Source organism: Schistocerca cancellata, chromosome 6 (genome assembly GCF_023864275.1).
Source record: "Schistocerca cancellata isolate TAMUIC-IGC-003103 chromosome 6, iqSchCanc2.1, whole genome shotgun sequence".
Lineage (NCBI taxonomy): Eukaryota > Metazoa > Arthropoda > Insecta > Orthoptera > Acrididae > Schistocerca > Schistocerca cancellata.
This window is the reverse complement of record NC_064631.1, coordinates 558,161,136-558,187,928: the sequence shown is the minus strand read 5'-3', so window position 1 is coordinate 558,187,928 and position 26,793 is coordinate 558,161,136. Positions and strand designations below refer to the sequence as shown.

At 44.0% G+C, this 26,793-nt stretch overlaps 1 protein-coding gene across 1 annotated transcript in view; it reads right to left on the bottom strand.

The window, feature by feature from the left end:
* LOC126190761 (uncharacterized) overlaps nt 1–26,793 on the bottom strand; it is a 484,901-nt gene that overhangs the window by 353,174 nt on the left and 104,934 nt on the right. The gene's annotated exons all lie outside the window — the stretch shown is intronic.

Here is a 26,793-nt window from a genome sequence, read left to right as displayed (position 1 = left end):
TACATCATGGTCAAGCAGAGATTCCGAAATCAAATATTGGATTGTAAGGCGTACCCAGGAGCAGATATAAACTCAGATCACAATGTTCTGGTGATGAACAGTAGGGTGAAGTTTAAGAGATTAGTCAGGAAGAATCAATACTCAATGAAGTGGGAGACGGAAGTACTAAACAGTGACGAGATACGCTTGAAGTTCTCTAAGGCTATAGATACAGCAATAAGCAATAGCTCAATAGGTGGTACAGTTGAAGAGGAGTGGACATCCCTAAAAATGGCAGTCGCTGAAATTGGAAAGAAAAACATGGGTACAAAGAAGGTAACTGCGAAGATACCATGAGTAACAGAAAAAATACTTCGGTTCATCGATGAAAGAACGGAGTACAAAAACGTTCAGAGAAATTCAGGAATACAGAAATAAAAGTCGCTGAGAAAAAAAAATAAAGGGGAAGTGCAAGGAAGCTAAGACGAAATGGCGGTAAGAAAAATTGGAAGAAATCGAAAAAGAATTGGTTGTCGGAAGAACTGAATCAGCATATATTTGGTGCAATTAAAAGCAATGGTGGTAACATTAAGAGTCAACGGGAATTCCACTGTTAAATGCAGAGGAGAGAGAGGATAGGCGGAAAGAGTACATTGAAGGTCTCTATGAGGAGTAAGATTCGTTAACAGAAGAAAAAACAGGAGTCGATTTACAAAAAAACAGGGGATCCAGCATTAGTATTAGAATTTAAGAGAGCTTTGGAGGACTCAAAGTCAAATAATGCAGGCAGGATAGATAACATTCCATCAGTATTTCTAAAATCATTGGGGGAATTGGCAACAAAACGACTACTCCCATTGGTGTGTAGAATGTATGAATCTGGCACTAGACCATCTGACTTTCGGAAAAATATCGTCCACAAAACTCCTGGAGATTGCAAGAGCTGGCAAATGCGAGAATCGCACAATTACCTTAACAGCTCATGCATCCAATTTGCTGACAAGAATAACATACAGGGGAATGGAGAAGAAAAATGAGGATGTGTTAGATGACGATCAGTTTGGTTTTAGGAAAGGTAATAGCACCACAGAGGCAATTCTGACGTTTAAGTTGATAATGGAAGCAAGACTAAGGAAAAATCAAGACCCATTCACAGAATTCGTCTATATGAAAAATGCCTCTGACAACGTAAAATGGTGCAACATGTTCGAAATTCTAAGAAAAATAGGGGTAAGCTATAGGGAGAAACGGGTAATGTGCAATATGTACAAGAGCCAAGAGGGACTAAAATGGATGTAAGACAGGGATGTAGTGTTTCGCCCTTATAGTTTACGCGATATTACTGCAATCTGTATAGGTGTATAACGCTATCCATGACGTTTGCCGCCTTAGTGGATATACATTGCCTATAAAAAACGGCACCCTAAAGGGATGGAGGAAGTGAAATGCAACCTCGCGGATTAAGAAGGAATGTGACGTTGTTTAGGTCATTACAAAATTGTCTCAAAAGCTACAAAGAACTTGGAAGTTTCAGCCCACTTGTCAGTATGGCGTTACACCCCTTCTAGCCGGGAACCATGCACTGATTCAGTTGGGTATGCTGCCACAAAGAAGGTGTATCCTTTGCTAACGTAATCTGGCTCCAACCGAGGAGTTGTCGTCAGAGCTGGGTCCACATGTGTTCTGTAGGAGACAGATTTGGAGATGTTGCTGCCCACAGGAGTACGTCAACAGCACGCAGACAGTTAGTAGAGACACGTGTCATGTGTGTACGAGCATTGTACTGTTGAAGAATGGCGCTAGGATATTGTCGCATGAGAGATAACACATGAGAAAGCAGAATGTTCGTGACGTACCCTTAGTCACTACCAGCCGTGACCTGAACTGGACTCGTATTCTGGAGGACGTCGGTTCAATCCCGCATCCGGCCATCCTGATCTGGGTTTTCCGTGATTTCCCTAAATCGCTGCAGGGAAATGCCGGGATGGTTCCTTCGAAAGGGCACGGCCGACTTCCTTCCCCCTCCTTCCCTAAGCCGACGAGACCGATGACCACGCTGTCTGCTCTCCTCCCCCAAAACAATCCAATCCAAAAACCTGAAGTCACACCCAATGGCTCCCAACACAATGACGCCAGGACTAACACCACAGCACCTCGCCATATCGTTGGAAGAATGCGCTCAGGTCGTCGCCATACTTGCTGAAGATGGTCATCCGGTGTTGTGCAGAACCATGATTCATCGCTGAACAGAATGCGACGCCATTCATCACCAATCCCTGCTTCCCGGTCACGGCACTACTTCAAACGCATTTGTGTTGTAGACGTAATAGAAGCCTACGCATGCGTCAGTAATTCTCCAGTCTGGCTGCTGCTAGGCTCCAACCGATGGAGTGTAATGACACAGGGCGTTGCAAGAAGTCCATTACTTGCCCTCGGCCTCGGGCATGGATGTGTGTGATGTCCTTAGGCTGGTTAGGTTTAAGTAGTTCTAAGTTCTAGGGGACTGATGACCTCAGATGTTAAGTCCCATAGTGCTCAGAGCCATTTGAATCATTTTCAACTTTCCCTCGGATGGCAGGTGCAGATGCTTGGTCCACAATACGGCGATCCAGACATGGTCGATTGGAACCTTGATGACGTGGAACCTTGATGACGGGGTATGCCTGGCCTCAAGTTCCCATGCGATCCAACATGAGGCCAGTCTCACATTCTTTACACGATATATCACATAAATCTAAAGACTGTGAATTCAGTTAAGTACTTACGAATTATAATTAAGTATAACTTAGTCTGGAATGACCACACAGATAACACTGAGGGAAAAGCGAAGCAAAGACTGAGATTTATTGACAGAGCACTTAGAAGATGCAACAGGCCTACTAAAGAGACTGTCAACACTACGCTTGTCCGTCCTCGTCTGGGGTATTGCTGCGCGGTATGGGATCCCAGATAGGAGTGACGGAGACCGTCGGAAAAATTCAAAGAATGGTAGCCTGTTTTGTTCTATCGAGAAATAGGGGAGAGAGTGTCGTGGATATGATACGCGAATTTGGGTGGCAATCATTAAAACATAGGTATTTTTTTTTCAAGATCTCCTCGTAAAATTTCAAACACCAACTTCCTCCTCTGAATGCGAAAATATTTTGTTAGCGCCAATAATTTTGCGCCGTTAGTGTAATCAAACAAAAGCTGGCCTTTCCGCCCATTTTTATACAACACACTACATTTATGCTGGATGATGAGTGCTAGTTTGTATGTCTGAACGGATGGTCAGTATGACAAAGTGAAGATAATGTCACCAATAGAGAAGCAATTAAGGACGTGTGTTTATCACTGAGACTCAGGATCCACCTCTGTTTCATATTCAAACTGCACTGAGAACTCGTCCACATCCATACTCGTAATCGCTCTGGGGCATATCAGAACTGCTTGCACTACCGCTCTCGCTGTAGGCTATTCTTTGAAGATCGTTTAGTGTATGTGATACCATTGTCTTTCTCTATACTTTAAGAAGTTACTAGATATGTGTAATATAAGTCTGCCTCTTAAACATTGACGTTTTGTAGGAAAATGTTAAAAAAAGAGAAAAGACGCACACGAAGGAATTATACGAATGGGACGGAAACCGATAGATGTGATGTACATGTACAGACAAACAAATGATTACAATATCAGAAAAATTGAATGTTTTATTCAGGAGAAAGGGCTTCACAAATTGAGCAGCTAGTTTGAAAAACATGAGCCAAGGTTTGCTGTTGTCCTTCACACACTTAAATGACGAAAGTCATGGGGCAGAGATATGCACATATACAGATGGCTATAGTATCGCGTACACGAGGTATCAAAGGGGTGTGCATTGACGGAGCTGTCATTTGTTCTCATGTGATTCATGTGAAAAGGTTTCCGAGCTGATTATGGTCGCATGACGCAGACTTTCAAAGTGGTAGTTGGATTTCGAATCATGCGACATTCCATATCGGGAATCATTTGGGAATTGAATATTCCGAGATCCACAGTGTCAAGACAGTGCCGAAAATACCAAATTTCAAGCATCAGCTCTCATCACGGACAACTCAGTGGTCGCCAGCCTTTACTTAACGACCGAGAGCAGCGGCGTTCGCGTAGAGTTGTCAGTTCTAACAGACAAGCAACAATCCGTGAAATAAACGCAGAAATCAATATGGGACTATAACGAACGAATCCGTTAAGGGGCTCCGGAACGCCCTATACTTGCAATGTTAAAATAACGCTTATAAATTACATCTTTCCTCACAAAGTATTTGAGGTAGGAAGTTGAACTTTTTACAGATTATTTATTGGAATATGGGCTACAACTTAACACAGGGATTTTACAAAATTTTAGTTCAGTTATTAAAGATGATTTTTTTTCAATTGTAATGAAAATTCACAACATTTTTTTGCAATTTTTTATTTATATATTCAAAAATATACAGTTTTTTGGAAAAAGGCTGTGTTAAATTATGCAGAAGGTACTGTGTAACATTTACTGAAAGTTTGAAACAAATATGTTTGGAAGATCCTTAGAAAACATGTAATTAGTATGAGAAAATAAAAGTTTTGGGAATCGAGCGACAAAGATTGGATTAACTTTTTAGTGCATTCCAGGTCCATAGGATGGATTATCTTCATCCTCTGCAAACTCCTCCTCCAGCTTCCTCTTGTTCCTCCTCCTGTTTACTCTTGCTTGTATTTCTAGACTCTTTACAGCCCTGTCTGCAGCCCGAAGGCGTTCCTTGTCTAAAGCAAGCATCGCTCGTACCATGTTAGAACCTATCTTCATTCCCATATTTCTAAATACCTTGCACCTTACAATGTTGCCATCATTGAAAGTCGCAACAGCAACTTTACTTTTACTCATTATTATACTTCAGCAAAACAGAGACTCAAGAAACAAAATTAATTACGAATATTTTCGAGATAACGACAGAGTAAATAAACATGAAACAATCGACAATCACACCAGCGATATATATTGAACCATCACAGGTTAGCCACAACACATACTTTATCTCACATCACTAAAATGTACCTGATGAACACGGACGTTGATAATAACACCACTTGACAGCAGTTTAACAGCGCCACAGTGGGTCACGCCCATGTAGAACACATTTCAAAAAAAATTTAAAAATAGTTGTAGTCTTCGGAATTGAATAAATTATGTATCTATTAAAAGGTAATAGTCTGCAGATTCAGAAAACGCAAAAAAGTAAAAATGAACTTTTCATTATTTTGAGCCTTTCCGGAGCCCCTTAAGACAGTGAGGCCAACTGTGGCGTTACTGGGCTATGGCATCAGAAGACCGAGGCGAGTGCCTTTGCTAACAACACGACGTATCCTGCAGAGACTTTTCTGGGCTTGTGGCCATATCAGTTGGAATCCTAGATGACTGGAAAACCGTGACCTGGTCAGATGCGTCTAGAGACATTAAAGTAACCTCTGGCGTGCCACAGGGGAGTGTTATGGGACCATTGCTTTTCACAATATATATAAATGACCTAGTAGATAGTGTCGGAAGTTCCGTGCGGCTTTTCGCGGATGATGCTGTAGTATACAGAGAAGTTGCAGCATTAGAAAATTCTAGCGAAATGCAGGAAGATCTGCAGCGGATAGGCACTTGGTGCAGGGAGTGGCAACTGACCCTTAACATAGACAAATGTAATCTATTGCGAATACATAGAAAGAAGGATCCTTTATTGTATGATTATATGATAGCGGAACAAACACTGGTAGCAGTTACTTCTGTAATATATCTGGGAGTGTGCGTACAGAAGGATTTGAAGTGGAATGATCATATAAAATTAATTGTTGGTAAGATGGGTACCAGGTTGAGATTCATTGGGAGAGTCCTTAGAAAATGTAGTCCATCAACAAAGGAGGTGGCTTACAAAACACTCGTTCGACCTATACTTGAGTATTGCTCATCAGTGTGGGATCCGTACCAGATCGGGTTGACGGAGGAGATAGAGGAGATCCAAAGAAGAGCGGCGCGTTTCGTCACAGGGTTATTTGGTAACCGTGATAGCGTTACGGAGATGTTTAACAAACTCAAGTGGCAGACTCTGCAAGAGAGGCGCTCTGCATCGCGGTGTAGCTTGCTTGCCAGGTTTCGAGAGGGTGCGTTTCTGGATGAGGTATCGAATATATTGCTACCCCCTACTTATACCTCCCGAGGAGATCACGAATGTAAAATTAGAGAGATTAGAGCGCGCACAGAGGCTTTCAGACAGTCGTTCTTCCCGCGAACCATACGCGACTGGAACAGGAAAGGGAGATAATGACAGTGGCACGTAAAGTGCCCTCCGCCACACACCGCTGGGTGGCTTGCGGAGTATAAATGTAGATGTAGATGTAGATTTCACTTGGTAAGAGGTGATGGTAGGGTTCGAGTGGCTCCATAATCGCGTAGGCCATCTTTACATGGAACTGACTGGGTTCTTTGGTCCAACTGATCCGGTCTTTCACTGAAATAGTTATGTTCGGCTATTTGGAGACCACTTGCAGCCATTCACGACGCAGACAACGATGGAATTTTCATGGATGATAATGTGCTTTGTCAACAGGCAACAGCTGTTCGCGATTGGTTTGAAGAACATTGTGGACAATTCGAGCGAATGATTTGGCCACCCCGATCGACTGACGCGAATCCCAACGGACATTTATAGGACGTGATCGAAAGGTGGGTCAGTGCAGGAAGTCCTGGACCAGCAACACTGTCGCAATAATGGACGGCTATAGAGACAGCATGCCTCATATTTCTGCAGGGGAATTCCAACGACTTGTTGAGTCCATGCCGTGTCGATTTGCTGCCCTACGCCGAGAAAAAGGAGATCCGACACTACATTAGGAGATATCCCATGACTTTCGACACCTCACTGTAATGACGACCGTACATAATGGAAACGATCAAAAGGACCGAGCGAGGTGGCGCAGTGGTTAGCACACTGGACTCGCATTCGGGAGGACGACGGTTCAATCCCGTCTCCGGCCATCCTGATTTAGGTTTTCCGTGATTTCCCTAAATCGTTTCAGACAAATGCCGGGATGGTTCCTTTGAAAGGGCACGGCCGATTTCCTTCCCAATCCTTCCCTAACCCGAGCTTGCGCTCCGTCTCTAATGACCTCGTTGTCGACGGGACGTTAAACACTAACCACCACCACCACCACCACCGATCAAAAGGACCTGACAAATGAACGTCAACAGAATATAGAGTTTTGCAAATACCGGCTAAATTAACGTTGTTTAAGGCCACACTTGAAAGCTTTTGGAAATGAGCAGTCTTGTTGTTGCTGCAGTCTTCCTTACGAAGACTGACTAATGACCACAACAGTTGAGTCCCATAGTGGTCAGAGCCAACCTTACGAAGACTGGTTTGATGCAATTCTTCACGCTAGTCTGTCATGACCAGATCACTTCAACTTTGCATTAGTAGTGCGACCGACATTCATATGAATCTCCTTGGTTTCTCTCTACAATTTTTATTCCCAACACTTTCCTCCGATGCCAAATCGACTATTCCGTGATGCCTCAGGACGTATTCTATCATCCAATGTCTTCTTTTAGTCAAGTGGTGGCACAAATTTCTTTTTTTTTCCCATTTCGATACAGTTATCTGATCTCGTGTCTAGCCTTCAGCATTTTTCTGGAGGATCATATTTGAAAAGCGTTTATTCTCCTCTTTCCTGGACTGTTTACCGTTCACGTTTCACTTCCATACAAGACTACACTCCAGACAAATACCTTCAGAAAAGACTTCGCAACTCTTACATTTATATTTGATGTTAACAGCGTTTCTCAGAAACGCTTTTCCTCCTATTGCCAGTCTGCCTTCATCTCTCTACTTCATGAAAATGGTTCAAATGGCTCTGAGCACTATGGGACTTAACATCTGATGTCATCAGTGCCCTAGACTTAGAACTACTTAAACCTAACTAACCTAAGGACGTCACACACATCCATGCCCGAGGCAGGATTCGAACCTGCGACCGTAGCAGCAGCGCGGTTCCGGACTGAAGCGCCTAGAACCGCACAGCCACAAGGGCCGGCCCTCTCTGCTTCATCCATCATCACTCAGTTTACTGACCAAGTAACGAAACTCATCTACTACTTTCAGTGCCTTAGTTTCTAATGAAATTCTATCAGCATAGCCGATTTAGTTCGACTACATTCCATTACCATTGCCTTATTTTTCTTGTGTTCCTCTGATAATCTCTTTTCAATACAATAACAATTCCGTTGATCTGCTTTCCCAAGTCCTTTGCCGTCTCTGAAACAGTCAACACGTCTTCGGCAAAATGCAAAGTTTTAAATATTGTCCCTCAACTTAAATTCCATTTCTAAATTTCTCCTCACTTTCTTCTAATGCTTGCCCAATGTACAGATTCATTAGCACCAGGAAGCGGCTAGAACACTATCTCACTCACTTCTCATCTACTGCTTTCCTTTTACGTTCTTCGACTCTTATAACCGTAATGTAGTTTCTGGGCAGTTCTAACTAACATTTCGTTCTCTGTATTTTATTCCTGCTACCTTCAAAATTCCCCCCCCCCCCCCCCCCCCCCCCCATGAACCATGGACCTTGCCGTTGGTGGGGAAGCTTGCGTGCTACAGCGATACAGATAGCCGTACCGTAGGTACAACCACAATGGAGGGGTATCTGTTGAGAGGCCAGACAAACGTGTGGTTCCTGAAGAGGGGCAGCAGCCTTTTCAGTAGTTGCAAGGGCAACAGTCTGGATGATTGACTGATCTGGCCTTGTAACAATAACCAAAACAGCCTTGCTGTGCTGGTACTGCGAACGGCTGAAAGCAAGGGGAAACTACGGCCGTAATTTTTCCCGCGGGCATGCAGCTTTACTGTATGATTAAATGATGATGGCGTCCTCTTGGGTAAAATAGTCCCCCATTCGGATCTCCGGGCGGGGACTACTCAAGAGGATGTCGTTATCAGGAGAAAGAAAACTGGCGTTCTACGGATCGGAGCGTGGAATGTCAGATCCCTTAATCGGGCAGGTAGGTTAGAAAATTTGAAAAGGGAAATGGATAGGTTAAAGTTAGATATAGTGGGAATTAGTGAAGTTCGGTGGCAGGAGGAACAAGACTTCTGGTCAGGTGACTACAGGGTTATAAACACAAAGTCAAATAGGGGTAATGCAGGAGTAGGTTTAATAATGAATAGGAAAATAGGAATGCGGGTAAGCTACTACAAACACAATAGTGAACGCATTATTGTGGCCAAGATAGATACGAAGCCCACACCTACTACAATAGTACAAGTTTATATGCCAACTAGCTCTGCAGATGACGAAGAAATTGAAGAAATGTATGATGAAATAAAAGAAATTATTCAGATAGTGAAGGGAGACGAAAATTTAATAGTCATGGGTGACTGGAATTCGAGTGTAGGAAAAGGGAGAGAAGGAAACGTAGTAGGTGAATATGGAGTGGGGCTAAGAAATGAAAGAGGAAGCCGCCTCGTAGAATTTTGCACAGAGCACAACTTAATCATAGCTAACACTTGGTTTAAGAATCATGAAAGAAGGTTGTATACATGGAAGAACCCTGGAGATACTAAAAGGTATCAGATAGATTATATAATGGTAAGACAGAGATTTAGGAACCAGGTTTTAAATTGTAAGACATTTCCAGGGGCAGATGTAGACTCTGACCACAATCTATTGGTTATGAACTGTAGATTAAAACTGAAGAAACTGCAAAAAGGTGGGAATTTAAGGAGATGGGACCTGGATAAACTTAAAGAACCAGAGGTTGTACAGAGTTTCAGGCAGAGCATAAGGGAACAATTGTCACAAATGGGGGAAAGAAATACAGTAGAAGAAGAATGGGGAGCTTTGAGGGATGAAGTAGTGAAGGCAGCAGAGGATCAAGTAGGTAAAAAGACGAGGGCTAGTAGAAATCCTTGGGTAACAGAAGAAATATTGAATTTAATTGATGAAAGGAGAAAATATAAAAATGCAGTAAATGAAGCAGGCAAAAAGGAATACAAACGTCTCAAAAATGAGATCGACAGGAAGTGCAAAATGGCTAAGCAGGGATGGCTAGAGGACAAATGTAAGGATGTAGAGGCTTATCTCACTAGGGGTAAGATAGATACTGCCTACAGGAAAATTAAAGAGACCTTTGGAGATAAGAGAACCACTTGTATGAACATCAAGAGCTCAGATGGAAACCCAGTTCTAAGCAAAGACGGGAAAGCAGAAAGGTGGAAGGAGTATATAGGGGGTCTATACAAGGGCGATGTACTTGAGGACAATATTATGGAAATGGAAGAGGATGTAGATGAAGATGAAATGGGAGATACGATACTGCGTGAAGAGTTTGACAGAGCACTGAAAGACCTGAGTCGAAACAAGGCCCCCGGAGTAGACAACATTCCATTGGTACTACTGACAGCCTTGGGAGAGCCAGTCCTGACAAAACTCTACCATCTGGTGAGCAAGATGTATGAAACAGGCGAAATACCCTCAGACTTCAAGAAGAATATAATAATTCCAATCCCAAAGAAAGCGGGTGCTGACAGATGTGAAAATTACCGAACAATCAGTTTAATAAGCCACAGCTGCAAAATACTAACACGAATTCTTTACAGACGAATGGAAAAACTAGTAGAAGCCGACCTCAGGGAAGATCAGTTTGGATTCCGTAGAAATGGTGGAACACGTGAGGCAATACTGACCTTACGACTTATCTTAGAAGAAAGATTAAGGAAAGGCAAATCTACGTTTCTAGCATTTGTAGACTTAGAGAAAGCTTTTGACAATGTTGACTGGAATACTGTCTTTCAAATTATAAAGGTGGCAGGGGTAAAATACAGGGAGCGAAAGGCTATTTACAATTTGTACAGAAACCAGATGGCAGTTATAAGAGTCGAGGGACATGAAAGGGAAGCAGTGGTTGGGAAGTGAGTGAGACAAGGTTGTAGCCTCTCCCCGATGTTATTCAATCTGTATATTGAGCAAGCAGTAAAGGAAACAAAAGAAAAATTCGGAGTAGGTATTAAAATCCATGGAGAAGAAATAAAAACTTTGAGGTTCGCCGATGACATTGTAATTCTGTCAGAGACAGCAAAGGACTTGGAAGAGCAGTTGAATGGAATGGATGGTGTCTTGAAGGGAGGATATAAGATGAACATCAACAAAAGCAAAACGAGGATAATGGAATGTAGTCGAATTAAGTCGGGTGATGTTGAGGGTATTAGATTAGGAAATGAGACACTTAAAGTAGTAAAGGAGTTTTGCTATTTGGGGAGCAAAATAACTGATGATGGTCGAAGTAGAGAGGATATAAAATGTAGACTGGCAATGGCAAGGAAAGCGTTTCTGAAGAAGAGAAATTTGTTAACATCGAGTATAGATTTATGTGTCAGGAAGTCATTTCTGAAAATATTTGTATGGAGTGTAGCCATGTATGGAAGTGAAACATGGACGGTAAATAGTTTGGACAAGAAGAGAATAGAAGCTTTCGAAATGTGGTGCTACAGAAGAATGCTGAAGATTAGATGGGTCGACCACATAACTAATGAGGAAGTATTGAATAGGATTGGGGAGAAGAGAAGTTTGTGGCACAACTTGACTAGAAGAAGGGATCGGTTGGTAGGACATGTTTTGAGGCATCAAGGGATCACCAATTTAGTATTGGAGGGCAGCGTGGAGGGTAAAAATCGTAGGGGGAGACCAAGAGATGAATACACTAAGCAGATTCAGAAGGATGTAGGTTGCAGTAGATACTGGGAGATGAAGAAGCTTGCACAGGATAGAGTAGCATGGAGAGCTGCATCAAACCAGTCTCAGGACTGAAGACCACAACAACAACAACAACAACCTTCAAAATTTTAAGGACTGTAGTCCACTCAACAATGTCGAAAGCTTTCTCCAAAACTATTAATGCTACAAACGTACGTTTCATTTCTTCAGCCTATCTTCTAGTAAGTCATAGGGTCAATATTGCCTCTCGTGTTTCTCCGCAACCCAAACTGATCTTCCCTGACGTTAGCTTCTACGAGTTTTTCTAGTCTTCTATAAATAACTCGTTTTAGTGTTTTGCAACTATGAATTATTAAATTGCCGGCCGTGGTGACCGAGCGGTTCTAGGCGCTTCAGTCCGGAACCGCGCGACTGCTACGGTCGCAGGTTCGAATCCTGCCTCGGGCATGGGCGTGGGTGATGTCCTTAGGTTAGTTAGGTTTAAGTAGTTCTAAGTTCTAGGGGACTAATCACCTCAGATGTTAAGTCCCATAGTTCTCAGAGCAATTTGAACCATTTGAACTTACTAAACTGATGGTTTGGTAGTATTCACACCTTTGAGCACCAGTATTCTTTGGAAATGGAAACGGGCATTACGCTGTCGTTGTTGTGGTCTTCACTCCTGGGAGTGGTTTGATGCAGCTCTCCATGCTACTCTATCCTGTGCAAGCTTCTTCATCTCCCAGTACCTACTGCAGCCTACATCCTTCTGAATCTGCTTAGTGTATTCATCTCTTGGTCTCCCTCTACGAGTTTTACCCTCCACGCTGCCCTCCAATACTGAATTGGTGATCCCTCGATGTCTCAGAACATGTCCTACCAACCGATCCCTTCTTCTAGTCAAGTTGTGCCACAAGCTCCTCTTCTCCCCAATTCTATTCAATACCTCCTCACTAGTTACGTGATCTACCCATCTAATCTTCAGCATTTTTCTGTAGCACCACATTTCGAAAGCTTCTATTCTCTTCTTGTCTAAACTATTTATCGTCCACGTTTCACTTCCATACGTGGCTACACTCCATACAAATACGTTCAGAAACGACTTCCTGACATTTAAATCTATACTCGATGTTAACAACGCTTTTCTTGCCATTGCCATTCTACATTTTATATCCTCTCTACTTCGACCATCATCAGTTATTTTGCTCCCCAAATAGCAAAACTCCTTCACTACTTTAAGTGTCTCATTTCCTAATCTAATTCCCTCAGCATCACCTGACTTAATTCGACTACATTCCATTATCCTCGTTTTGCTTTTGCTGATGTTCATCTTATACCCTCCTTTCAAGACACTGTACATTCAGTTCAGCTGCTCTTCCAAGTCCTTTGCTGTCTCTGACAGAATTACAATGCCATCAGCGAATCTCAAAGTTTTTATTTCTTCTCCATGGATTTTAATACCTACTCCGAATTTTTCTTTTGTTTCTTTTTTTGCTTGTTCAATATACAGATTGAATAACATCGGGAATAGGCTACAACCCTGTCTCACTCCCTTCCCAACCACTGCTTCCCTTTCTTAACCGTTGACTTCTGTACCTGCCATCTGGTTTCTGTACAAATTGTAAATAGCCTTTCGCTCCCTGTTTTTTACCCCTGCCACCTTCCGAATTTGAAAGATAGTATTCCAGTCAGCATTGTCAAAAGCTTTCTCTAAGTCTACAAATGCTAGAAATCTTTCTTCTAAGATACGTCGTAGGGTCAGTATTGCCTCACGTGTTCCACCATTTCTACGGAATCCAAACTGATCTTCCCTCAGGTCGGCTTCTATCAGTTTTTCCATTCGTCTGTAAAGAAGTCGCGTTAGTATTTGCAGCTGTGACTTATTAAACTGATAGTTCGGTAATTTTCACGTCTGTCAACACCTGCTTTCTTTGCGATTGGAATAATTGTATTCTTCTTGAAGTCTGAGGGTATTTCGCCTGTCTCATACATCTTGCTCACCAGATGGTAGAGTTTTGTCAGGACTGGCTCTCCCAAGGCTGTCAGTAGTTCCAATGGAATGTTGTCTACTCCGGGGGCCTTGTTTCGACTCAGGTCTTTCAGTGCTCTGTCAAACTCTTCACGCAGTATCATATCTCCCATTTCATCTTCATCTACAACCTCTTCCATTAACATAATATTGTCCTCAAGTACATCGCCCTTGTATAGACCCTCTATATACTCCTTCCACCTTTCTGCTTTCCCTTCTCTGCTTAGAACTGGGTTTCCATCTGAGCTCTTGATATTCATGCAAGTAGTTCTCCTTTCTCCAAAGGTCTCTTTAATTTTGCTGTAGGCAATGTCTATCTTACCCCTAGTGAGATAAGCCTCTAGATCCTTACATTTGTCCTCTAGCCATCCCTGCTTAGCCATTTTGTACTTCCTGTCGATCTCATTTTTGAGACGTTTGTATTCCTTCTTGCCTGCTTCATTTACTGCATTTTTATATTTTCTCCTTTCATCAATTAAATTCAATATTTCTTCTGTTACCCAAGTGTTTCTTCTAGCCCTCGTCTTTTTACCTATTTGATCATCTGCTGCCTTCACTACTTCATCCCTCAAAGCTCCCCATTCTTCTTCTACTGTATTTCTTTCTCCCATTCCTGTCCTAATGCTCTTCCTGAAACTCTGAACAACCTCTGGTTCTTTCAGTTTTTCCAGGTCATCATCATCATCATCATTTAAGACTGATTATGCCTTTCAGCGTTCAGTCTGGAGCATAGCCCCACTTATACAGTTCCTCCATGATCCCCAATTCAGTGCTAACATTGGTGCCTCTTCTGATGTTAAACCTATTACTTCAAAATCATTCTTAACCGAATCCAGGTACCTGCTCCTCGGTCTGCCCCGACTCCTCCTACCCTCTACTGCTGAATCCATGAGTCTCTTGGGTAACCTTGCTTCTCCCATGCGTGTAACATGACCCCACCATCTAAGCCTGTTCGCCCTGACTGCTACATCTATAGAGTTCATTCCCAGTTTTTCTTTGACTTCCTCATTGTGGACACCCTCCTGCCATTGTTCCCATCTACTAGTACCTGCAATCATCCTAGTTACTTTCATATCCGTAACCTCAACCTTGTTGATAAGGTAGCCTGAATCCACCCAGCTTTCGCTCCCATACAACAAAGTTGGTCGAAAGATTGAACGGTGCACAGATAACTTAGTCTTGGTACTGACTTCCTTCTTGCAGAAGAGAGTAGATCGTAGCTGAGCGCTCACTGCATTAGCTTTGCTACACCTCACTTCCAGTTCTTTCACTATGTTGCCATCCTGTGAGAATATGCATCCTAAGTACTTGAAACCGTCCACCTGTTCTAACTTTGTTCCTCCTATTTGGCACTCAATCCGTTTATATTTCTTTCCCACTGACATTACTTTAGTTTTGGAGATGCTAATCTTCATGCCATAGTCCTTACATTTCTGATCTAGCTCTGAAATATTACTTTGCAAACTTTCAATCGAATCTGCCATCACAACTAAGTCATCCGCATATGCAAGATTGCTTATTTTGTGTTCACATATCTTAATCTCACCCTGCCAGTCTATTGTTTTCATCTGTTTCCATGTTTAAAGATTGGTGTGATTACTGCTTTTATCCAGTCTGATGGAACCTGTCCCGACCCCCAGGCCATTTCAATTATCCTGTGTAGCCATTTAAGACCTGACATTCCACTGCATTTGATAAGTTTCGACTTAATTTCATCCACCCCAGCCGCTTTATTGCACTGCAATCTATTGACCATTTGTTCCACTTCCTCAAATGTGATCCTATTTCCATCATCATTCCTATCCCATTCTACCTCGAAATCTGAAACATTACTGATCGTATTTTCACCTACATTGAGCAACTCTTCAAAATATTCCCTCCATCTGCCCAAGGCATCCACAGGATTCACCAGCAGTTTTCCTGACCTCTCCAAAATACTTGTCATTTCCTTCTTACCTCCCTTTTGAAGACTGCTAATTACACTCCAGAATGGTATTCCAGTAGCTTGACCCATAGTCTCCAACCTGTTTCCAAAGTCTTCCCACGATTTCTTCTTCGATGCTGCAATTATCTGTTTGGATTTGTTTCTTTCTTCAACATAACTTTCTCTGTCTACCTGGGTTCTGGTATGTAGCCATTTTTGATACGCATTCTTTTTCCTTTTACAGGCTGCCTCGACTGTATCATTCCACCAAGCTGTTTGTTTCATCCTACTTTTACACACTACTATTCCAAGACATTCTTTAGCCACTTCTAGTACTGTGTCCCTGTACCTTGTCCATTCCTTTTCCAATGACTGTAATTGACTACATTCAACTAACTGGTACCTTTCTGAGATCGCTGTTATGTACTTGTGCCTGATTTCCTTATCCTGAAGTTTCTCTTATCCTCCTACATATGGACCTGACCTGCTGCACTTTCGGCCTCACAATACCAATTTCACTGCAGATTAAATGGTAATCAGTGTCATCAAAGAATCCCCTGAATACACGTGTGTCCCTCAGAGCTTTCCTGAATTCCTGATCTGTTATTATATAGTCAATGACAGATCTGGTTCCCCTGCCTTCCCAAGTATACCGGTGAATGTTCTTATGTTTAAAAAGGAGTTTGTGATTACTAAGCCCATACTGGCACAGAAATCCAAGAGTTATTTCCCGTTCATCTTAGCCTCCATATCCTCTCCAAATTTACCCATAACCTTTTCATACCCTTCTGTTCGATTTCCAATCCTGGCATTAAAATCACCCATGAGCAGAACACTGTCCTTGTCCTTTACTCTAACAACTACGTCACTGAGTGCGTCATAAAAACTATCCATCTTATCTTGATCTGTCCCTTCACAATGCGAATATACTGACACAATCCTAATTTTCTTGCTAGACACTGTCAAATCTATCCACATCAGTCGTTCGTTTACATACCTTATTGCGACTACGCTGGGTTCCATTTCTTTCCTGATGTAAAGCCCTACACCCCATTGTGCTATTCCTGCTTTGACTCCTGACAGGTAGACCTTGTATTCTCCCACTTCCTCTTCTTTATCCAGGTCACATCTTAAATTCCCACCTTTTTACGCTACAGCAATCAAAGTCGCTCACAAATGTTGCGATAGCCGAGACGAAGAATCGAGCTCTCGAATCGAACTTTAGCAAATTGTGAAGAATGCTAGGGGGGAGGTCCTCCTAGTGCGGGACAGTTGGACACGAGGCTTTATGAGAGACGCCTCACTGCCAGGTCTGATGTAAGGCACTTCAACTACTGCTCGCAGGTCACTCGGCACTTTGGTTGTGAGTGCAAGTCTGTCGGTGGAAATCGCTGCTGGTAGACACCTGTTCTAGTTGGACCTAGCCGTGGGACCCGTCTCGTCGCCGTCTGTATGCTATTTTCGCAACGCCCACCGCCCGGAAATGCTTCCATCCCGAGCATGCCACGCTAAGACTTCTCGTTTTATTTTTTCAGCACATCGTGTGAAACGCCTGCCAACGACATGCACTAAAGCATTCCAGTAAAACAGCGCTTGTCAATATGGCAGTTGTCTCAAACTTGTAACTAAAATCTGGAAAGCGATCTGAGATTTTCGTTAACATATTGGGCCTATTATTGTTTTCTTTCTCAAATGTAGTAAGCGAAGGAAATACATTAACTGCCCCCAAAATAAACTTTGAAGACCATAACTGCTGTCAGCCTAGCCATGGTCCAAATTATGTGGAATCAAATGATTAATTATAATATATCCTACTTAATAATAACTATAATATAAGTATTGATGCTTCACAGTAATATTTATTTTATACTTCGTTGTGAACCGTCTCTCGGGTTTCTAGGTCAGCCTCAGACAACTTTAAGCTAAACAGATATTAAACGCAACATCAGCTAGAGTTTATAGCAGTACAAAAATGGTTTTTCCAAAGATATGTGGCCTTTTACTATAATATATCTAGAAAAAACAAAAGCATAACAAAATTCACAAAGAAGGTATCAACAAATAAATCTTATATTACATTATAAAGATCCAAAGTATAAAAATTTACAGGTAAAAATTGGTACACAAGTGACCACTTGAACATGCTAATATAGTATATGGATACAATATGTGGTGAATGTGATGAACAGGCAAAAACAGAGGGCAGGAGACAGCAAGGAGTCAATGGAATGTCGTTGGGAAATACACTACTGGGAATTAAAATTGCTACACAAAGACGAAATGCAGATGATAAACGGGTATTATTGGACAAACATGTTATACTAGAACTGACATGTGATTACATTTTCACGCAATTAGGGTGCATAGATCCTGAGAAATCAGTACCCAGAACAACCACCTCTGGCCATAATAACGGCCTTGATACGCCTGAGCATTGAGTCAAACAGAGCTTGGATAGCGTGTACAGGTACAGCTGCCATGCAGCTTCAACACGATACCACAGTTCACCAAGAGTAGTGACTGGGTAACCGAAGCCATGGTCTCCGAGCTGATAGTCGATGCTGCTGCAAACGTCGTCGAACTGTTCGTGCGTGCAGATGGTTGTTGTCTTGCAAACTTCCCCATCTGTTGACTCAGGGATCGAGACGTGGCTGCACGATCCTACAGCCATGCGGATAAGATACCTGTCATATCAACCGCTAGTGATACGAGGCCGTTGGGATCCAGCACGGCGTTCCGTATTACCCTCCTGAGCCCACGAATTCCATATTCTGCTAACAGTCATTGGATCTCGACCAACGCGAGCAGCAACGTCGCGATACGAAAAACCGCAATCGCGATAGGCTACAATCAGACCTTTATCAAAGTCGGAAACGTGATGGTTCGCATTTCTCCTCCTTACAAGAGGCATCACAACAACGTTTCACCGGGCAACGCCGGTTAACTGCTGTCTGCGTATGAGAAATCGGTTGGAAACTTTCCACATGTCAGCACGTTGTAGGTGTCGCCACCGGCGCCAACCTTGTGTGAATGCTCTGAAAAGCTAATCATTTGCATATCACAGCATCTTCTTCCTGTCGGTTAAATTTCGCGTCTGTAGCACGTCATCTTCGTGGTGTAGCAATTTTAATGTCCAGTAGTGTAGTTATATTTGTTACAGTATATTATAGCAAGAAAAATAATAGCTGGCTGGTGTTGCTTTAGTAAGGGTGATAATGGAACTGCATTTGATCGCTAAGGATTAAGTCAGGAGTCAGTGATAGATGTTTATTCATAGGCAGATCTTCAAGTAATGTAAGTTTTATGGAGAACGTTTCATATCGTAAGAATGATTGTTCAGCAGAGGTGGAATCTTCCTTTTGCTGTCTCCAACGTCTTCCATGTCCAGTCAGTTTAGTAGTTATAGGACTAACTAATTCACCTACATATAATTTGCCTCGCAAACTGCAGGAAATGCTAAAAATTCCACTGCGGTCTAAGCGTGGAATCTTTTTTTTACTGTTGAACAGAATGTGGGCAACAATATTCCTAGCATAAAAAGTTGGTATACCTTTTATGGATTTTAATTTGCTACAAGTACCTGTGAAGTGCTGCCTACATACGGTATGGGGGTGCCATTTGTTGCAGGTGTGATTTAGTGCCTTCTGAGGAGGATATAGAATTGTTGTTATCTTTTGCCTTCTGTTTCCTAACATAAGTATGTTGTCAGTTAAGGTGGGATTATAAACAATACTGTGTGCAATTTCTTTTATTATTTTTAATTCATTCACAAAACGTGATCAGATTTGTGGTATAAATATGGAGCGAGTTGGGTATCAGTGAGAGAACTGGCACAAAGCGTCCATTATTCTCCTTATCTCAAGGTTACATAAGACTCTCAGGAACGTCCCTTCCCTGGATACGTGGAGATGTCACTGCACCACTGTGAGAGTTCTGGGACAAATAACGTGCTATGTGCTTGGGTAATGTCACTCACTCCTCCCCCCCCCCCCCTTCCCCTTTGGGCCAATAACAATCAGGCTCGCCACCCTCCACCCACACCCACTTTTATTATTGGAGCCTCGCTTCAGACTCTGAAGTGAGAGAAAGCAGCAGAGCTATCCTAGTTAGTAAATGGCTTCGCTAAATGGAAATAAGAGTGGTCTACGGACCGACTTTCGCAGTCACGCAGTGCAGATATGCTATATATTCCGCCTGCGGAGCTCGCGGACTTGCTGCTATTTACTTTCAGCGGCCGCCATTTGTGTCGCTTACGTGTACTAGAACCATGGGCAACCCTTTTCGAAACCGCATACTACTATTCACCTTGTGTAATGAATACAACCGACCAAAGGCTTTAGAAGTGAAACGCTTCCAACGCGACGAAGCTAAGATCCCAGCATCTGATATTTTGGGCATCTATTTGTCCATCTTGAGCAATACGATGTACATCAAAGGCGTTAGTGACGTGGTATGTGACGAATACTTCGTGACACCAAAATGGAGTACGCTTTTGCACGCCAACGGCAATGTCAGCGCGGTCACTGTCGACCACGCAGGCTATGGCAACCATACGAGTTTTCGAACTATTGTCTGAGCTCCCGGCAGAAGACGTTATCGCGGCTTCCTGCACCTACGGCATTCTGTATGGTCATACTGCCGAACGTCACGCGCAGTTCCAAACGTACCCCATTCTTACGGACGGCCAACACAAGACCTACTCCAGATGTGGCAAAGAAGGCCATCTTAGGTCTGATAGTTTTCAGTGGTGCATCACCCAACTGCCAGCTGCTACCATGGCTCTTCCGATTCTGAAGACGGTTTTACCGATCACCTACACGTCGGCACTCTCTTCTTCTTCCACTGACAGTCGTCAGCTGGACCACATACCAGTGTCCCTTCGAGCTGTCTTGGCTAACACTGGGGTCAATGCATCATGCTCACAATCTGAAGCGACTCTGGCGCTACTACCAACAGCAACGACTGCCGATCCCTTCCCAGCTGATGATATGGACGTCACATCTCTCATCGTCCCCACAGTGGCCTTCATCCCAGACTTTCGCGACTCCCTCACCTCTCCCAACACGAAGGCTGGACATGTAAACAACATTCATCTAAATGGCACAACAGGAGGCGTTGTACAGTCTCGGAACACAAACTAACTCACCCCTCACCCTCCGACCCCTCCCCCCAACCACAACGCTTCCGAGACCGCCCGTCTGACGCGGTCTTGGAGAATCTACACGACTACAAGAATGACGACAATGTAGGATCTGGCTGCGCTAGTACCTACTCTGCCTGCTCGCCCAGGTGCACCTCTACCAATGGACTCCACCATTATGACTGCTGCCACGACGTCCTCGACTCCCACGGACAATGTGGAACACACGGACGCCACAATGGCAGCGCTCTCGATGCCGTAGAGTGACGATGTCGATTATGACCCAGACGGAGCTACCCCAGATGGAGACCTAGTTACTCAGACGCCAAAGCCGGCATGTGGCATACAGCATAGCTCACCACTGCCTCGTCCCACCTCATCTCCTACTGATAGTTACCCTCAACAGTGGGGCTCGGATCCAAATGTACCGAGTAGCAATGATCAGCACTAACAACATTAGCTCCCAAGTGAAAATTCAACAGTTGCGCGAGATGATATGGACATCAGACATCAACATTGCACTACTGCAGGAAGTACACTTGGCCACACTTCTGATCATCGTGGGCCATAGCACTTAATTCTCTCCTGGTGACAACCTCAGACACAGTGAAGCCATCTACGCCCAGAGGGCATCCCAGTAGCTGATGTCACATACTTTCCATCTGCTACAGGAGTGGCGATCACTATCATGGGGACGTGTATCATCAATGCTCACACCTTGTCAGGCTCCACCTGCAGACATGAGAGAGCACGTTTCTACTCAGAAGAAATCGATCCTTTATTTCTTGGGTGCTGTGATCATTATTTGATCAGGGGTATCCTGCACCAAAGGATCAAATGCCCCTCTACAACACCCGTCAATAGCTGAGGTTTTTCGTCTGTGATGTGTTGCTCCGTGACACTTGGGAAGTTCGGCACGGCAGTGTAATTGCATATAAAAGACAGGTCACCCTGCGAGCCGCCTTGACAGGATTTACGTCTCTCGGGAACTCACACCTGCACTCCAAGGTGCATAACTTTGGCCCTTGGCCTTTTTGGACAATTGTGCCTACATCTGCAATATTCTCCTCTCACAACGCGTGGTCTGGCGCAATCGTGAATCGTGAAAATATACATCTCCTACCTCCACGATCCCAAATGTCTTCAACACTTTACCGAGACGTGGGCGACCTGTGAACGTCGCTTGTAAGTACTGCACATCCTTGACTTGGTGGCTGTAATGTGTCAGACTTGTCATTCGACGTGCCTTGATTCAGTAAGGCAAGGAAGGAGCTGTGGCACTGGCACACTATCGGCTATTTCTACGCCGTTCTCCGCGACCTAGATGCCCAGCCGCCCACCCCTGAAGCTCAGAGGGTACACGGTTAAGACACAAATCATGACACTGACACTTCGTAGACTGCGGGGGGGGGGGGGGGGGGGCGGTGATGAAGACCAGACGCCAAGACTCGGCGGAACAGGAACAACGTCTCTGATGGAAAACGACAATGACAACGACTCATCGCCAAGATCCACACCTGTCTTGCCCAGCGCATTTACTTGTCAGACGAAATCGTCAATGCCTTTGTAGACCACTACTGTACAATGTACCAGGAGAAGTCGACCAACACCTATGGAGCTTGTGTTATCACACGTCACAAGCGTCGTCGCTGGCGACGAGATGGACGAGCTGACGAAGCTGGTTACGTATGACAAGGTCGACGATGCTATCAACGAAGTTGTAAGGTGGCTATAATTTCGCACCTTATAAGCACTCATCCACATACTTTGGTGTGATCTACAACCACATTAGTTATTTTTCGATAGGTAGTGCATCGTATATGTGAATATTTAAAGGAGACTGACATTGACACGTAAGCCTTGTAAATAATTGTTAACGCTTATTGCATGAAAGATGATGGAGTGTGTTTATTATCATACTAGTAGAGGTTGGAACGACAGTGGAAATGAAACTGCAGACGGAACTCAAGTCCTGTGGGGAAGGCCCACACAGGTATGTTGGTCCTGCTTAAACACAGGAAATAGCAAGATGGACGTCGTAGCACCTAAGCACTGAAGCACAATAGAGTCGTGGCCGGCCGGCGTTGTAGCCGAACCGGAAGGATTACTCTTCGGAAACTATGAAAATCTTGGATGCAGGTTAGAGGAACAAAGAAGCGGCAGGCTTGGTTATCCCCAAGGATTTTTACTCAGAAGCGTAACATTGTATGAGTATAGATTTTTCCTCGCAAACTTTTCACGCTGGACGACAAAAGACTAAAATATGGTTGGTCGGCGTTCGGAAGAATCTGTAGAGGGGGAGAATATTCCGTGGTTTCGGGAACATGATTCATTTTCGGAATTACGATGGTGGGGAGCCAAGCCTCGCTGGGAAGCCAGCGCTCGAGAGATGTCGTCTTCCGTTTTGAGCTCCCGTGTGTGACGGTCGCTCAGTATCAGCTTCTTGTTGGTACGGATGGACTTGCTCTCTTTGCTCTCACGAGATTTTATAGTTAGAACGGTTAGGCACTGTACTGTTGTGAACTTGTACGATTCTGGACTTCGCTTTTGGGTTGGAAGTCGTCATTGAGTATGCAGCATTCAGTGATTGAGAGCACTTCTGCCTATACTTACGTTGAGACGTTATCTGAACACCGTCCTTGTGGCTGGGAGTTCGCCTTTCTCGTCATTAGAACACAGAGAGGAGACGACAGGACAGTAGTCAGAGGACCGCCTTCAGCCGTCCTACTCTATGACACAGTTTATTTTGTGGCTGGAGTTCTTCCGTCGTCGCAGACGTGTACGAGAACCATCACTCCGACGCACCGGACGGAGTACATATGGTGATATTGCTAATTGCTTTGGTGCTTATTAGGGACTATAAAGCTAAACAGCTGTGATTACGTAGATTTCCACTGACGTTGCACGCCATTGTAGATCATCTTTAAAAGTAGTGTCTTCTTGTGTTTGGTACATAGATGATGTCAGTCATTTTGCGTCATTTATATTAGATGGCGCAGTCATAATAAAAGAGCAGAATTGTTCAATGGATCAGTAATTTTAGTTAGGAAATATAAACATCTGTAATTAAAGATTGTTTTTAATATACAATAAATGTATAAGCAGCAACAACGTTTATCATTTATTATAATTAGTTCCCTTAATCATTAATTTCTGTTTAGGCTGGAATTTATATGTTAAAAAGCATTAAGAGATCCTAGGATCTGCTTCAGAGGGTAGTCAGACAGGGCCAAATCTTCATTTTAGCGTTTATGATTTTCCGTTGCGCATATTCTTTTTAAACCCGTCTGGAGTAGCATCTTGGAAAGTGCTATGAATAAGTCGCCTGGTGTCGACGGATTGCCGACAAAATTGTATCGCGTCTTCCTTGCGCTAATGGCGCCGCGGGGACGACAGTGTTTCATGAACTGCTGACGATCGACAACGCTGTACTCCCAGCCTTTGCCAAGAGAATTATTATACCTATCCACAAACCGACAAGGGGAGCGACAACCACACATTACCGCCCCCCTAACTCTGCTTAACGCCGACTACAAAATTTTGCATGTCCCTTGGCGACGCGTTGCGTCAAGACATTCCATTACGTTCTATCACCGGATCAGACAACTCCGGGTGGCTCAGGCGACCATACGCTGCTCCATAAGTCAAGGCTGCCCACTTTCGACACTACTCTGAGCCATAACTCTGGATCCACTCATCGGAAGATTGACGACACACGTGACGACAGCACACTTTTCGTTGTCAGGCATATGTGGGCGACTTCTTCCTCCAAATCTGCTCATGGATCGAAACACAGATGTTACTCGATTTGATAAAGTGCGGAACTGCAGCGGACAGTACCATGAATATGGTGGCTAAAGCCTGAGTGATGCCCATTGGATGGGCCTCTCACACGATGGCTTAGCATTCCTCCCAATACCTTGGTATCATTTTTGCTTCCACCGTGTGCCGTCCCACTGCCATCAATTTTCGGTGTACTCTTCAACTTACCTGCATGGCAGTGCAACAAAATCTCCTCTGCCGACTAGATTCTTTACAATTCGTTGAATACCTCAATCAACATGTGGTCTCCAAGATGGTCCACATGGCGCAGGTGCTCCCACTGCCATCAACTATTGGACACAGCCTCCTAGCTGAATACTTTCTTATGGCCACAGGCTCTTGAAGGTCTGTCATGAAACGCCGCTCCTGCTCCCACGATCGGGGGGCCTCGGCCTCTTTGTACATGACCACCATTTACAAGCAGTGGAACAGGGCCACTTCTCTTATGCGCACCTTGCTGAACATTCTTATTCTCAAGTCCATATCCTTGTAGGTGCCGGCAGGACACATCACATCCCGTCTGACGCACATTTCTCATTTCATCTTCGACTTCAGTTACGCTCCCACTCACTTACCGAGCAAGCGCCTTCCTCGAACAAAAGATTTCTACACTCTACTACTGCAGTGAATATCCTACAACGACGTCGAACTCAAAACGTCCATCGACGTGGTGGCCCATTGTCTGGCGTCATGTCCACCAACCTTTCCTTCCCTCCAGCATCCAGGCAACAGGGTATCATGTCGCAAGTGGAAAATTTGCCAGAAATCAACGTCTTCACGCAATCGGATTGTCAGACACTCTGACTTGTACGATTGCCCACCCCGTGGACGATGATGCTCACCACCTGACTTGTGCAGCCACTGGCGAGGTCTCGAAACTGGATCGACAATTCGTCGCCTGCTACCTCCCAGTTCCACCACACTCGACTGACCCAAGGACTTTTACCCATCGTGAGAACACTCATTTCACGTTGTCGTATGGGTCAAGGGATGGACAATTCATTACCTCTATACTGATGGCGATAATTCACGCCTTGACTTGTGGCAGTACTTACAAACTGCCCACAATGAAATCGAACACCCACACTCAGCTGAATGATATCGCAAGCGGTCGGCTCTCTTCCGTCCCCAGCCGACGTCTGAGACGCCCTGCACTAGATTTCTACATCATACACTACATCTGGGTAGGCGCATGGACACGCATGCCTTTCTTTTATGCACTACACCAGGGCAAGCCTGGCATTCCCTCGACTCTACTGTCTCGTCCTCCTTAACTTCCGCCCTCCTCTCAAGCGCTTCTGCCCAGGGATGGTGTCGGGGAGACTGTGGCCAGGCCTCTTATGTTGACCCTTGCCCACTCTACCCCCACGCCCAGCAGGAGGATGCCTGGAAGTCTTACTATGTCCTTGTCCCTTCTCCCCTCTTTATCCACGGCATCACACCTCTAATATTTCAATTTTTCACATTTACTGATGCACGTATTTTCATTGCCCCCCAAATCTTGATAATAAATCGAAACGTCCTCTGTCTCGGGATCGAATCTCGAACGTCCGTACAGTCAAAAATCATCAGAAATGGGACTTCCGGCATAAAAAGTCACCCTCGTTCTGCCAACGGCCTTGTCAAAGAGGGCAGAGGAGCGGACAAAGGTTCTGGGCACTCTCTTGCTCTTGGTGTGGGAAAGTGCCCATAAAAGGTGGAAGAATCAGCAATTATCAACGGCTTGAGAATGAAGAAGACGATGCAAACCACTGCATTAAAGACATATAATGTGTATCCACAGGATATATGGCCTGCAACTGAAAAAGTGTCACGATAATCTCTGCAATGGCAAAAGGTTCCGGACTAGTCCCCTATCCGGACCTCAGGCAGAAGACTACCAAGGGCGAGGTCACCACGAAAAAAAAAAAAAGACAGATTAACCATCGAAAAGATAACGTTCTACGAGTCGTGGCGTGGAATGCCAGTAGTTTGAACGTGGTGGTAGGGAAGCTACAAAATCTGAATAGGGAAATGCAGGGGCGTAATCTACATACAGTGCGTTTCAGCCAAGTAAAATGGAGAGAAGACAAGGATTTCTGGTCAGACGATTATAGGAAAATATGAACAGCAGCAGAGAATGGTATAATTGGAGGAGGATTTGTTATGAATAGGAGCACAGGACAGAGAGTGAGTT